Below are 15,465 nucleotides of genomic sequence, written 5' to 3' on the forward strand. Positions count from 1 at the left end.
CCCCCCCCTTACCCCCCACCCCCCACCCCGACTTCCCAGAACAAAATGCAGGGTATCAAAACTAACAATCATAATCCAAAATAAATCCTAAATTATAATCTCTAGTCACTCCACACATAATCACACTCTCACTTCTCCTCTCCTTCAGAAATATATCTAATACAAAATATTTCCTAAATTTACTCATATGCTATTCGATATTTTTTTATCTGATACTTATTTTGAATATAATCAATCCACATTTTCCATTCTAAAATATATTTTTCTTGTGTATAGTCTTTCAAGTAAGCAGAAATTTTTGCCATTTCTGCCAGATTTGATACTTTGAGTGTCCATTCAATTGTAGGTAATTCTTCTTTCTTCCAATGGGAGAATTGGTTTCTTAATTCCTATTTATATGTTAGATACAGGGCTATGCTATGATCCCTGCTTTAAAATAAAATACATTCAAAAAAATATAAATTCTATAGATTACGATTTGCAAAGTGAACACTATATTATCAAGAAGATATCAAAGTGCCAGGAAACACTGACCAAGCCCACCACACAAAAGGTTTACAGTACTACTAGCCTTTCACAAGAGAACAGAATTAACTTTTTTTTTTATTTTTTCCCTCAACAAATAGAAGACCTTCCATATAAACATTATTCAAAAATGTGAATCAAACATCCAGTGGATTTAGTAATTCCTGAGCAAGAGAAGTACCTGACAAGAATAAACTTTGCCAAAATGTCTAGAATCTCATAGTGAGACTCCAAAAAGTTTCAATCTAACAAGTACAATAACTTTCCAGAGTCATGGTAATAAAGCTAATTTCTTTTCAGAGAGTGGGTAATGGGGGAGGGAGTTTGTAAATGGAACAAGTGTTTCACTATGAATGTACTTTGCAAATGTATTTTACATCACTTCAAAGCTGTAAAACAGAAGTCTAATTGTATAAACTTTGGTTCTTAGCCTCATCATCACTTTTTATCACCCAGGTTAGGACTTATTTCTCCATATAAAGACTTTCTAATGATCCCTAACAAGTATTGCGAACTTTCTGTATGGTCTAATAAGATATGAAACACTGAAAAGTTTCTAATATGCATTCATATGCCTTAAAATGTTGGGCTCAGACCAGCGGTGAAATCTAGGGATGAAATGCTCCCGATTCGGACCAGATCACGCGATCCGGTAGCTATGTCGGCGGGTGGTTCGGAGAACCAGTAGCAAAAATCCCTGCCCCCCTTCCCCCGCATGCCCAGCTGAGCCGCGTGATCATCAGAGGTTTTTTTTACTTTTAAAAGCATTTTTTCTTCGGCTGAAAAAATGCTTTTAAAAGTAAAAAAAACCCAAAGCCTCTGATGATAGCATAGCTCAGCTGGGATCATCAGAACCTTTTCAAAGCATTTTTTTTACAACCTCTTTGGCTGAAGGGGTTATAGAAAACAATGTTTTTAAAAGGTTCTGGGAATCAGGCAACTCAGCTGGGATTGTCAGAACCCTTTAAAAGCCTTTTTTCCTCTGGCAATCCCAGCTGAGTTGCCTGATCATCACAGACTTTTAAAAGCATTTTACCGAAGAGGTTGTAAAAAAATGTTTTTAAAAGTAAAAAAAAAAAGTTGGCCACGCCCACCCAATCACATTAATCCCCCCCACCAAGCCACGCCCATAGAATCGGCAGTAACAAATTTTACATATTACCCCTGGTGAAATCCACTTACCTTTGTTACCGGTTCGGGAATGGGAGTGCGCTATGCGTGCGCGTGCCTCTTCTGCGTGTGTGCAGAGGGTCAAAAATGGGACGTAATGACATCCCAGTGGGTGAGCGGAGCCTCCCGTTGCTGGCGCTACCGATTCACTGGAGCTGGATAGATCCGCCCAGATTTCACTGCTGGCTCAGACTCTAGTTCAAAAGGCAGGTGGTCTTCAATTTACAACAGTTCATTTAGTGACAGTTCAAAACTATGACGACACTGAAAAAAATGACTTATGATCATCTTTCCCACTTACGACTGTGGCTGTATCCCCATGGTCATGCAATCAAAATTCAGATACTTGGCAACTGACTCATGTTTATGACCATTACAGTGTCCCAGGGTCATGTGATCACCTTTTGCTACCTTCTGACAAGTAAAGGCAATGGGGACACCAGATTCTCTTAACAACTTTACAATGGCAGTGATTCACTTAACAACTACAGCAAGAAAGGTCATAAAATAGGGCAAAATTCACTTAACTGTCCCTCTTAGCTAGCAACATAAATTTTGGGCTCAATTGTGGTCATAGGTTGAAGACCACCTGTACATTAAAAGTTTCATGATTACCATGATTATGCCAAATTACTTATTTTTCAAGGAAAGATCAAGGTGAAAATCACTGTTGACTAAGAAAAGCTTTGATGTTCATCTCAACTTTGACAAATTAGATTAAACTAGATTATTTTAACTGCTGTTTTAAATGGATTTTAGCTTGTTTTCTCTTCTCTTTTTGCCTGCTGATTGCTTGAATACTATACTAGTATAAAGACAGGGTATAAACCAAGAAAAAAATAGCCTAAGAGCTTGTACCTCATTTCCAGTGATGTTTGTAATTTGAACTTACATCTGAACCTAGATATTCCAAGTACAAAACAAAAACAACACCTAACTATAATGAAGGCTGTACTTCAACTGTGAAGAAATCTAAAGGATAAAAAATGTTGAAAAGCCAGTTTTAGGTTTTGTTTAAAATTCCATTAATTTCTTTTAATCAAGTAACATCCATATTCCACACAGAATGCAAATGATTATTCTTTATCAAGGTCAAGTGCTTCAATAGCAATAGCACTTAGACTTACATATCACTTCATAATGCTTTACAGCCCTTTGTAAGCAGTTTACAGCATATTTCCCCCAACAATCTAGGTCCTCATTTTACTTACCTTGGAAGTACAGAAGGCTGAGTCAGCCTTGAGCTGGTGAGTATCAAACTCCTGGCAGTGGGCAGTTAGCCTGTAATACTGCATTTTAACCATAATAGCTCTTTCAAACATCCAAAAGATATTTATTTGATCTACTAGCGCAGGGGTGTCAAACTCGCAGCCTGTAGGCCAGATGTGTCACACACTGGCCACGCCCATGCCCGATTTAGCAAAGGGGGGAAAGTCACAATGTCACATGACAATGCCATGACAACACAAGTTTAACACCCCAGTACTAGTGAAACCACTGTTACAAATTAGTAGAGTCATATGCTTTGTAAACGATAAACAATTTTCTTGTGATATGGTCATGTATCTTGGCTATTAAGTTTGCATGCGTTAGAAATGGAAAAAATATAGGAAGTTTTGCTACTGAAGAGTCATCTAGAATCTATATAATTCAGCAACAGGGATTGTAAATGAAGTATTTGGACATTGTTCCTAAAACAAATAAGAGCAAGCAATCTAATAAGACATTTTGTTACTCATGTTCTGAAGGAAGTATTTCAACGAACACCAAAAGAGTCAGTGGCAAGAATGTTAATTGTCTTGGGTAACAGTGTGATATTTTAGTGAAATATTTAGATTAAAATCAAATCTACATTCAATCTCTAATAAATTAAGGGTATGTGTCAAAATGTAATCTTATATAAGAAGTGGTGTTTTAACTCTCAGAAAAGTGCAGTTCTGTTATTTATATATCTTGAATAAAAAGCATTACTAATCATTGGGTCTGATAAAGCTATTCAAAAAAGAGAAATATATAAAGAAAAATTAGTATTGTATAGAAAAGTGTTTAAATTCTGCACTTAAAGGTTTTTATTTTTTTGCACAAATCGTCTCGTTGTGCCACTCTATAAAATCAGAGTATATGTGGTTTAAGTAACAGAGTTTACCTCTATTTAGCATTTCTGAAGATGTTTTAGTTCAGAATGCAAGTGGAGAATTTCAATACTCCTACCCATATAAATTGGGTGAAAAAAACTTTTCTGATCCAAATAATTTTATGAAGTTAAATATTAGTATCAAAGACAATTTCTCCATTGACTTTTCTTTTTCAGTACTGCATTTTTGTTGATGCAGAAAGATTGAAGTGTTACCAGCTTAATAAATCTATAAAAGCTCTATTAAATTACATGAAAAAATAACTTTCCTAGTTCAACCATACTTTTGCTTGAAGCAAAGATATAGAAATGTGAGGCCTCCAACATGAGTCTAAGCCAAGCATCCCTGGGTGCTAAAGAAACTTATGAACCAAGGGTAAGTTGGAAAGTTATTTATTTCTTTTGCAGTCATGGCAAATACACAGAACAACCCACAGCCTTTATTTCCAGGAGTACAAGCAGTGAAATATCTTTGGGCTATATAGGAATGTAAACTGTGTTCTAATAATGAAACTCATAAATATCTACGGTAATACTTTGAAAAAAATCTACTATTAGAAAGCACAGGCAGAAGTTGGAATCATGCCTTTAAATCAACTACTATGTAATAAATATTTTAAAAGTGGACCTTTTTGGGATATTTCAAACATGGTCTAAACAATTAAATTAATTAAACAATTAAAAAAATTCTTTAAGAGAATAGTAATTGTAGATATACAAACTAATTTTTTAAAAGTTGTAAAAGACTTTTACCTCAGAACCTTCAACTGTAATATTTATCACTTCTGCAGTAGTCAAATTCTGTATTGCTGTGATGAAACTAAGGCATAATTGGTTACAGAAATAACCAGTTTTTATTCATCACTGTTTACTATGTTATATCTTTATACATTACACAAATTACATTATGTCTTAGCTATCTTGTGATATGTATTTGTATCTCATAGATTGCAATGTTTTAGATTTATACTTACACGGGTAAGTAACACACCAGTATAGTAGTTATATGCTATGTTTTTATTATAGAGAATCTTTGTTATGCTAGTACTTTATCTCACCCATTTGATTTTACTTCTCTGTTGTATATTTCCAAATTTTGCTGGTCACTGATCAAATGCACAGTATTTTAGTTCAACATGAATTTGTTAAAAAGAGATTGTCCCATACAAATCTTACTGCTTTAAAAAAAAAAAACTGACTTATTAGTAGACCAATGGAAACCTGTATTTGGGGTGTACATAGAGTTAGTAAAGCAATTAATAAAGCTGACCAGAGTTTCCTTCTTGATAAAGCAGAACAATGCAGGATAGAGGTCCCACTTTCAGATGGATTCACAACTGGCTGAACCAACATACTCAATACATATAGTTCTTAATAAATCTAGGTCTACATGGAGAGATGGTATAGGGTACCTGAATAGGCTCAGTCCTGTCCTCTTCAATATTTTTATAAATGAATAGCGTGTCCTGTTCTGGACACTGCAATACAAGAAGGATGCTTCAGAACTGGAAAGAATGTAGAAAAGACTCACAAAGATACTGAGATGCTTGGAGACTAAATCATATGAAGAACTGTTGAAGTAATATGTTTAGCCTAAAGCTACATGATAGCAGTCTTCCAAAACTTGAAGGGTTGTCACAAGGAAGAGGTTGTGGATTATTCTCCACAACAGCCAAGGGTAGATGAAAACTAATGGATGAAAAATTTTACACAGAGAGATCCAAACTTAATATAAGGAGAAATTTCTTAACTGTGAGAACTACTGAGCAATGCAATATCCTACCTTCTGGTGTTCTGGGTGCTGTATTAGTAGATTTTTTCAAGTAAATATTGGACAGATGTTTGTATGAGATGATATGAGGATTCTTGCCCTAGATTTTGGGGTGGGGGGGCCTGAAGACTTCAAAGGTTCCTTTCTAAACCTATATTTCTACAAATATAACCTGCAATGTGTTAAATAGCATCCAATCCAGAGATAACTACTAGGAAGCATATATTTCACTATTGTCATTTTAAAAAAGGAAGAAAGCTTTTAAACTCTCTAAAGAGAATACTAGATATATAAAGCATTGACTTTAATTACTAAAAAAATGTTAAATGGGGAGGAGGGAAATCAGTTGTCCATATTAGAATTCTAGAAATTAATTGAATTAATTCTAATCAATTTCAGGATGTCTTTTTTCTACCCAAAATTCTAAAAAAATCTTTTAATTTGACTGCATACTGAAATAAGAATAAAAATACTCAGGAGGAAGAATAACCTTGCTTGACACTATACAATCTAAACTATATTTTACTCATATTTTAGTAGTCAGATGTTTCATGCCAGGAACCAATATGTTCATCTACTGTACTGTTCCAATTTACCACTTTCATCCTTTCTTAGCATAAGGATTTAATACTTGGTAGAGGAAACTGTTCTTAACATTCAAATTAATATTCCATGTTTCTGATAAAAAATATATAACAACTTGAATAATGTTTATCCACAAGATTCTTTGTTTTCACTGCAACACATACTCCCCTGCAATTAGTTTCAACTGTATATTATAAATGAAAATTATATGCTCATAAAATATGAAAGTGGCCCAAGAGACATTCCTACAGTCAGACAGGAACAGTAACTTATGCATATTTACTTTTGAACTCAATACAAGTATGTGTTTAAAAAACAAACTTAAAACTTTAGCATAGCTAAATGGATACTTATTACTGGCGACAGTACAGATGCCCCCCCTTCAATTCTAATATGTTGTTATATGTTGTTATACTTACATACTAAAATGCATCAACTGAAATCTGAAGGGATTGTAGCTCTCCAAAAACCTATTAGCATTCCAGATATTTCAACTTCTTAACAGGATGTTCCAAACTGGCATGCTAACCTATATTTAGGATACTACTGTGATGCAACCAATATTAAAAGCAAGCAAATCAGCATGCCTGGACTAGTATAAATATGTCTGCAGTACACTCTAAATTAAGCAGTAGCACACAGACTGGAAATGCAAAGAAATCTTATTGAACAAATTAACAACACTGTAAAATTAAAGATGCAAAAGAATACCAAAATTGATTCCACTAAATAACACAGGACATGTAGTATGTTTGCACAACATACTTAACTTGGTTACTCAATTAACCTGTTTTCTGGGTTCTCAAAAAACTAAATGAGAAATAACAAACCAAATGGCTTACATTCACTTAGCATACTAAACCAACTCCCCCCACTCTAAAGTGAGAAGTTAACCAAGTTTGTACTAATGCAGCTTGTGCTAATGCAGCTATTAGTTCTTCAACTGTCTCAAATAAGTGTTGTGAAAACAAATTAAGATTACAAGGAATCCATGTAGCATGGATTTTTATTTATTTATTTCTCCAAAATTACCAAACTACAGGAACAGGACAGGGAGCTCTTTAATTGTAATTGTTTTCTATTTATAGAGTAGGATGTTTAGAGATACTTAGCCAAGGTGACATAAGCAAGGGAAGGCATGGCATAAATCATATTTCATAAGAAAAGAGATAGCACTTGGCTAACAAAATTGTCAGGGACTACAGCTTTCCTTTAAACACCACAATCTACATTCACATCCTCTCATTTTCTCATTCTCTGCTGATTAACAGGCTGGAAAATCTGGACTGAATTCAATGGCTGTCAAGCAGGGAAAAAATCTCAGATACATGATGTTAATCAGACTGAATTTCTCTCTAATCCTTTTCCCCCATTCCCCAGAATCAACCATTATCCATGTTCTCAGCCCTATGAAAATCATTGCTCATTTCAATTTCCCTAATGCTAGCCAATTTTTTATGGATTTTTAACTTAGGACAATTCTCAAGTCAAACACCAAAGAGTACTGTTGAGTTGCTTAATTACATTTCCTGACTTTTTAAACTGTATAATATCACTGTAGTCAATTAAAAAAACCTAAAACTTACTCAAGGTTTTTCTTGATTTAAATGACCCAAAATGATGAAATTTCAGAATTTATATATTTTTATTTATTTTAAATTTTTATGTCATCATCTTCCCTACATGGTGACTCTGGGCAGCTTAAAAGAATGCCTGTTCCATGACACTAGACCAACTTAAAACACTCAAAGGCCTGCAATAAGAATCAGTTAAATGTTTTATTACATGACATAATAAAAACTGCACATTCAAATTTGTATGCATGCATAATATTAATCTGAGAACAAAAGATCATAATTGTATTAACCAGCTATTAATTGGCTAACATCCATGTTAAAAACATTTTTCAGGTTTTTATTAGGTACCATAGTACATTAAGTTCTTCATGACCTAATAGTTCCAACTCACCTTACTACAAACTAAACAACAAATTTTGCTAGGAAAATGTAACAGCTTTGAAAGTGAGTCTGTTGACAGCAGATTGGGGCTTTTATACAGTTTTCTTTAATCTCTTGATGTACAAAATTTGAACAAACCAGAAGTTAATGTATTGTGAACAAGGTTTATTGTGAACAATTCAAATCTACAAGTTAGTCAACCTTACTTCTGAGTTAACACATCTTATCAGCTCCACCTATAATTAACATTACTGGTTTCACATACTTTTGTTATGACATTCCATTACCGAACAGTAATGAAAAGTTACAAGTAATCTCTGTAATTGCTTACACAAAATTCTGACTGATTAATTACATCTTTTCACTCCACTGCACAATGCACAGTGGCTAGAGACTTTCCTCTTTTCCAATCCCTAACCTAATAAAATGTAAAGCCAGCCATCTATTCCTTCTAGAAGAAATTATTTATTCTTTGTCGAACTGATAATATCTGTATGGGAGCTATCAAAGATAGTAGTAACCTACTTTTAGAGAGGAAGATTTACATTTTCCCTATAAACTATATTCATTCCTGAAAAGTTTATATAATTGACACTGGTTTTTGTATGTACTTTTGAAAACATTTTAAAGAATTTTGGAAAGAACGCTACCACTACTGATCCAGAATTTATTAATTCATTATTAAAACAAAAGGCAAAATTTATTCAATCTGCAAATGAAATTTTTGTAGAAATGGCTTAATTCCATTAAGCAATATAAAACATAAATGAGGGACACTGTAATCCCATAACTCTGCACTGACAAGTATTGAACTAAGTAAAACTGAGATCTTCTCAAAAGTGACGTGAAATTTTCATACAGTTCAGTGTTATCATCGCTAAAATTGCTCATTGTATTAGCCATTGTTCTGGAGTTGAAAATGTTAGTTTACTACTAGTATAATAACCAGTTCTATACATTAGACTAATATAAATATTTCTAATTCCCACTATAGATCCTGGGAGATTTTTCTGCCTATTTTTTTTTAAAACTGATAATATATTCAATACTCAGTTCTATTCTTTCACTGTTCTTATCTACACAAGGCATTGTCTCCTTATTCCATAAATGCTTTAAATTTAAATTGCTTTTCTTTACAATAACCACCAAGATTATATGACAACAGTAGGGGGAAAAAACAGATGGCAATTTACTCAAGAATCTTGGAGAAATTAACAGAAAATCCAAAAGTGATCTATTCATCCTTCGCTAGTAGTGCCTGATGTCTTTAAAGGCTACATAGTTTATTTCTTGGTGCAAGACTTTCCAGCAATGCCATCCATGTAAGACAATGAATATGTGTTGACACATATTCACTTGCTATGGCTAGTGAAATATCAAGATATATTCAATGTCTCTCATGATTTGCATTCAAAAGTCAATTAACAAAGAAATAGTAGATATGAAAACCTATACTTTGCACCTTTTTTTTCTTCTTTTAGTAATTAAGAACACTGATAACATATCCCAAGATAGCTATATAAATATTTTGCAACAATTAAATAGTTTTATCAATGCAATATCAGGAATATAAAAGCTCTATATGCTTTAAGACTCTAAGATACCAGATACCAGCTCTGCAATAATCGTATCATATTTGTTGTGGTGGTGATTTCTAAAGCTACTTACAATCAATGATTATTGCCTTCACATATTATTTTGGATGGGCTTCCATTATGAATTAAGCTTTATGGTAGCAATTTGCCAGTTACATCTTGTACAGAACCAAGTAGTTATGTATGGGAAGTTTAAAAAAATAGGAATGAGATATGAAATATACCCGTGTCTTTTCAAGAGAAACAAATAAAGCACTTCACATGTGTTGATGTTTAACAATGGAGCTTTCTCAAATTCACAATTAAAAACTAAGGCTTCTCTGCCATTTGAAGTATTTACTGAAACAGGGCAGAATATTTACACTACAAATGCATTTTTGATTTTATATGCTGAAGTTCCCATCATACTTTAGTCAAGGAAGAGTTATAATCAAATACAAGGTAGCTAAAATAGATGCAAAATGTGTATGGAACTCTTTTGTCTTTACCCAAATTATGAAATCAAAAAAGAAATTTACCAGTATACTGTTACTCTTCAATGCTCTGGACTGATTCTCTTAGAATTATTTCTGTACAATGGTGGTTTACAAGCTAACCAAGAAGCCAGATTCATACACAAACAAGCATTACCTTAATCACTATCAACCTAGTTAAATTGGTGCAATGCTTCCCAAATGTCTGAAAAAAATGTACATTTACTTGAGAAATTCTAAACATTAGACTTAAAAGGATTAGTGTTCAAGTGCATAGAAATATGCTCATTCAAAGGAATACCTCCTTCATTTTTGCATACATCAATGTTCATGGCAAGCCATCTGGCTGAATACAATGGGCAGCTTCCTTTGAAGGCAAGAATCCTGCTGCATGTCAAGAATTAGAAGTGACTGCATGCTCAAATTATAATGAATGCAGAGACTACATAGAACTGCAAACCTCTAGTAAAGTCTTATTGGAGAGAGATAAGAACATATGCAGCAGCACCCTATAGTTTGTGTGCATACTAAGTATGCACAGTACTCTTTATTTAACTAATTTAGCATAGCAAATATGCAGCACAACTGATACACCATTTGGGAATTAATGAACAAACATAATTGGTATGCAGGTTACAGCCAACATACTACCATACATCTTTATTAAAAGGAACTTTTCCTCATTCTCTATGCATTTGAGAAAAGAATGTGACTTGGTAATACATTTAAAATAGCTATGTCTTAGTAAAAATGGGCATCCATAAAACATCTTGCATTGGGTACTCAGAAAATTATTTTTTTGTACATTGAGGAACTTTCCTTGTCCCTAAACTAAGGATTGGTTTTTGCCCTAAATTATTAGGACTCTTAGCACAAGCAAGGGAAGCCCTTATGCTAAACCAAGAGTTGACCATAAAACATTTTTATTCACTTGGAATGTTACCACAAAATGTTAGCATATTCTATAATAAACCTGCTAATATTTTAGGCAGTAAAAGTTATAGAACTGTTTATCAAAGCAGGTCAATATAAAATATTACATAATTTTACCGCCTTTGACTTGCCATTTAACCAATAGCTTCACTGAAGTCCCAAGTAACTTATAATTAATATTAATCACATATTTATTCAGTGCCTTAAGCTAGACAGCTGACTACCACCATATTCTGATTTCATATATTAGCCAGGAGTCCAAGACAGATCTCAAAATTATAACCCTTCATCACAAGAACACCTTCACGAGGGGAAAGCAATACAACCAAATATCACAGAGAAAGAACATCTGTAATAAAGTTACTACACTGTTCTCTGTTAGAGACAGAACACTTACCTTCTATGAACAATTCTACTACAAATGGAAAGTTAAAACAACATTTTGGTTTCATCTATCCTTCAAATATTTAAGCAAAAATAACAGCAAAGAGAGACTACAGTGAAAATAAATAACTGCTTTAGTTTACTATTAACTCTGAATGCAACATTTGCCTCCTGAAACTTTTTCACTTGCCTTCTTGGAATATTTTAATTTTCAAATTGCTACCACAGCCAGCCTCTCAAATTGACAAATATAATTATTTGAAAAGTAACAAAAATTAGCACATAATTTATAAAGGAGTCAAATAATTTCAAGATAGAATACAAACATCTTAGGAATTCATGTACTGTAATGTTTCAATCTAAAAATCAGCAAATGAGGTATGAACTGATGTGGAAGCTGTTTACATAGTAACTTTTCTCTGTGAAATATTAATGGAGAAAAAGAACACAACAGAGAAAATCACTCTGCTTACTATCTCAAAGGGTCAAGGTCTAGTTTTAGAACTCCAGCACAAAACATAAAAAAAGTAAACCTTGAGGTCATTCCAGATTTTCAAAAAAAGCAGCTGCCTTTCTATGGAAAAAAGCAAACTTTAGTTACCTTTTTTCTTACTTACTCTGCATTCATGTTAGAAATTAAAAACTTTGTATCAGATTTTTAAACTTGTGCTGCAATCATGCTTTGAAGTTCCCCTTTATTAAGATATTAAGATACTTTATTAAAGTAGTTAAAAATGTACTGTAAAGTTTTCTCTAATGGGTCTGTTGCCGGGGCCTTCATTGGAATTGTTTTAGAGCAGTTAATCAGGTTTAAACTATCAAGAAATATTTAAAAGATTTTATTTCTGTTGCTGTATTTTTGCTACATGCATGATACACAAGGCTTTTCAGTATTATTTCCTGGAAACATAACTTAGCACACTGAATGCAACATTTCAAATAGCATTTATATTAGGAGTTATTTCCCAAGAAGCCAAGTCCACAGTACATACTTAAGCATCAACTACCGGAGTTTTGGAAATCTTTAAAAAGATCAACTATGCAAAAGCAGCAGGGTCTAATTCCTACAATCAGTATAAGTTCTGTACATGTTCATATGTCCAGAACAAATAATTGTGGAAATAGTGCAATATGGGGGGGGAGGGAAATGTCCACTACAACATCAGCTAAGAAGGTCACTATTTGAACATGCCCTTACGTATCACTTCTAAATATACAGAGGATTTATAAATTTAGCTGAATGCTTGAACTAAATTCAGCTTTTGAAATGCAATGTTCATTCTCCATATGGTGGATACCAGCACTTACTGGTATCATGACAGCATTAACTACAAGAATAACGATTCCAAGACATTACTTTACAGATCAATAGAACCTCTGGTGAATACATCGATCTTTTTAAACAAACTTACATTTAATTTGTCAATGATTCCTGCAGGCCTAACTCTCCCCTCCACAAACATGAAGGTAACTTTAATATATAAACATGCACCAACAGGAAAACACTATCTCCTGCCTAGCACTTAAAAAGCCCCTAGTGCTTCCAACTGTAAAAATTAGCTACACAGCTGCAAGCCAACCAGTACATACTTTACTGACAGCAAAGGATTATATTTCTTGGTTTCCTATCTTACAAGATCGTTGGAAGGTCCACAGAGACATAATGCTGAATACTTTTTATCTAAATCAAATTACAGTGGCTGTGAATTCTGGACATTGCAAATGAATGTTATACTATTCTCTTCGGCATATGTTATACAATGTAACATTTTAACGATTTCCCAACCCCTTTTTGAATCTCTTAACATGGATATCTCCAGAACTTTTGGCCAAAACCTAAAGAACCTTGCCTGTTCAGTAGTACCATATTATCAAAAACATCTATTCCTCACCAAGAGAAACAACTGCAGCGTTTCTGAGAAAGGCCTGCAATGATCACTAAAAATGGCAAAGAAACAAGAGCATCTACCCTCCTCGGCTGTAAGGACAGACCGCTCAGTTTCCTAGCCTAGGTTGTTATTTCCCACCGTCTCCCCGTCAATGACAACCAAGCCTCACCAACCTAGCTCTGAGGCACCTCAGCGCGCACCAGCCCCCTCCATGCCCAAAGGCCACCTGCACCTGCTGAGCTTGTCTCGGTTGCATTCAAGGATCCCCCGCTCACCGGCTACCTCACCGCCACACGCCCCTTCGGCCGGGAGGGCAGCGGCCCAGGCCCAAGGTGATAGACCCACGGCGAAGATCACCAGGGGAAGCCTATCCACCAGGACGCGGCTGTGAGAGAAAGGAGGCGCCAGAGCCTTGGGGGGGGGGGAAGAACGCCCAAAGCGCCAACCGCTGCAACTTAATCCGGGGCGCCGGGAGGCCTCAGGACTTCGGGAATCTCGCAACCCCAGCTTTACACCGATGCCTCCGTCCCCCTTTACGAAGCTTCTCCAGCGCCCGGCCTCACTTACCACGGGGCTCGCGCGCTCCTTGCCCACCCCGCCCCGCCAGCCCTTCCGAAGTGCGGCCCGCGAGGAGGCCGCTCCCTCCCGGGACCCGCCACCGGCACAGTGACCGACAGACCAGGCGACAGAGCAAGCGCGACGGCGCGCGACACGTACCTGGGGGAGGGGCGGCGCACAGGAGCCTAGCAACCGCCGGCACGAGCGCGCCACAACCAATCACGGAGCCTGCCCGAGCTCGAGCTCCAACACACACATCGCCGCTCGGCAGCGTCGGCTTGTTTGGCCAGCAGCAGCCCAGCCCAGCCTAACCCAACTCGTCGGACTCCGCCTCACGCGCAAGAACTCCCCCTACCCAACCGCAGGACACGCCTCCTCTCCGAGCCAAGCCACGCCTCTTCTTCGCCGTGCCCGTTCCTCGAGCTACACCTTCTGGGATCTGCTTACTCCGCTCCCACCCCAACTCCCAGAATCTAGACCACGCCCCTCCTTATATTTCTTATTGGGCAACATTGAGTAGGATTTCAGTTTGTCGGTTTCCGATTGGTGGGTCCCGACATTCTTGCGGGAGGTGAGAGAAATCCCGCACATGCATCGCCCCACCTGCGAAGCCCGCTTGGGTTTCTCCTTTCCTCCAAGGGACAAAACCCAGGAGGGGGATGGAAGTGCTTTCCTGAGGCCCGGGCTCACAGGCTCTTTGTAGATGCGAAGCCAAGGTTGAAATCTTTTTGGAAACCCTAAAATATCCTTGATTTGTAGGGAACTGCTGCGGTTACTCGGGGAGCAAGGTAGTCTATATTTCCACATCGGTAAGGTGCAAGGAAACAGCAGTAGAAAAGGGGTCAACAAAAGCTACGACGCTATTTCCCGAAAATATTGGAATTTTAGTTGAAAGTGAAGTTCGCTCGACCATTTGAGTGCACGTGTTGTATTTGGAGGGTAGCTGCTGGCTGGATTTTTGAAGTGGCTCAATCTAGCTGTAGAATGCCAAGTCGGTGAGCATGTGGACGCACAACCACTCTGAAATCTCAGGATGAAAAAAAGCAATCTGACCGTTCAGTTTGATTCCTTCAGTAAAACCAGAGTTAAGCCTTCTGCAGGTCCGCAGATTATGCAACTGAATCCCTTAGTACACGTGTTCTGCAGATCACTACACCTTGTTGTTGTTAGTTGCAAAGTCATGTCGTACCCATCGCGACCCCATGGCCAAGGTTCCTCCAGGGCTTCCTTTCCTCTACCATCCCCCAGAGTCCATTTAAGCTCATGCCTACTGCTTCAGTGACTCCATCCAGCCACCTCATTCTCTGTCATCCCATTCTTCTTTTGCCCTCAATCGTTCCCAGCATTAAGCTCTTCTCCAGGGAGTCCTTCCTTCTCATGTTTTCTCAAAACATACCTTGCTCCTGTTTTTGTGTTGAGATTGAGAAAAGTTTTTCTGGATTACAGAATGGTATCCAGCAGAGCAGAAGCAGATGTCAAAACACTGGCAT

General features: G+C 36.5%; 1 protein-coding gene across 6 annotated transcripts in view; it reads right to left on the reverse strand.

Annotated features, from left to right (window-relative positions):
- Window positions 1–14,301, reverse strand: part of DAG1 (dystroglycan 1) — an 85,358-nt gene extending 71,057 nt beyond the window's left edge. The window contains exons 1-2 of one of the 6 annotated variants that reach the window (XM_058172716.1): window positions 2,554–2,790; window positions 1,708–1,889 (exon numbers count right to left, since the gene is read on the reverse strand). The gene's annotated coding sequence lies outside the window, so the exon portion shown is untranslated. The other 5 variants (XM_058172714.1, XM_058172715.1, XM_058172719.1 and 2 more) reach the window with 5 other exon arrangements.
- Between the last annotated feature and the right edge of the window lie 1,164 nt (window positions 14,302–15,465).

Source organism: Ahaetulla prasina, chromosome 2, assembly GCF_028640845.1.
Source record: "Ahaetulla prasina isolate Xishuangbanna chromosome 2, ASM2864084v1, whole genome shotgun sequence".
Classification (NCBI taxonomy): Eukaryota; Metazoa; Chordata; class Lepidosauria; order Squamata; family Colubridae; genus Ahaetulla; species Ahaetulla prasina.